This window comes from Entamoeba invadens (genome assembly GCF_000330505.1).
Source record: "Entamoeba invadens IP1 unplaced genomic scaffold scaff_1105074726215, whole genome shotgun sequence".
NCBI classification, from domain to species: Eukaryota; Evosea; order Mastigamoebida; family Endamoebidae; genus Entamoeba; species Entamoeba invadens.
The window spans coordinates 95,818-96,712 of NW_004440347.1; positions in this window are offsets into that span (position 1 = coordinate 95,818).

Genomic DNA, 895 nt, shown 5'->3' on the forward strand with positions numbered 1-895 from the left:
TGTTTGTATTTAAAATAATCATATCTTTCATTTCAACAGTAAAATATTCGTTGAATGCAGTAATAATATCTTCACTGAAGTCTATTACAGGAGGATGAAATGTTTCTTGGAATGGGTCTACATTACACCCGACTTCTATTTTTTCCCAAGAATAAACATGTATATCGACACCTTTTTCTTTCTTTGTTGAATATATCTTTGATATTTCTTCCATGAAATATTATTATTATTATTATGTTGCTTATATACTATATGTGATATGACATGTCCTGTATTTGGTGATATTTGGTTAACAAATGTTAAGACTTTAGTTTTCAATATAATTTGCAATTATATTATTGTTTTTTTTTGTTTTTTGTTTTACATGATTTTTGGAAACGATATTTGAATTACAAGGGAGCCACTCAAGTTTGTCAAAAAAAGAAATGTTATTTATTTTGTTTTATTAACACCATTGTAAGGTTAAGTTCGTTTTGATTGAAAAAAACAAAGATTACAAACGAAAAAAAAATAAAATGGAAAAACAAAACCAAATAACAAAAAATAACATATTTTTGTCAATAAATAATGTTTTTGTAATAAATAAGGTTTCCAGCATACGTCTCAAAAAACCTTCGTTTTTAACAAAGAAAAAATAATGGTAATTTTTTTTAAAAAAAAAATACTGATGTAGATTTTTATAAAATCAAAAAGCAAATTGCAAATAATTGTAATTGATAAAATAATTTTTTGTTTATTGCTTATTTTTTTATTTTATGCAGGGTCTATCACGTGACAAAAGTGTTTTTTCTTTGTTATTTGCCACGTCACCAAAGTGGTCTTGAATTTATGTACACTTAGTTCTTTTAGAACTAGCGGCGAGCTTAAAGCCGACTTTTGTAAAAGAAAAAACTTA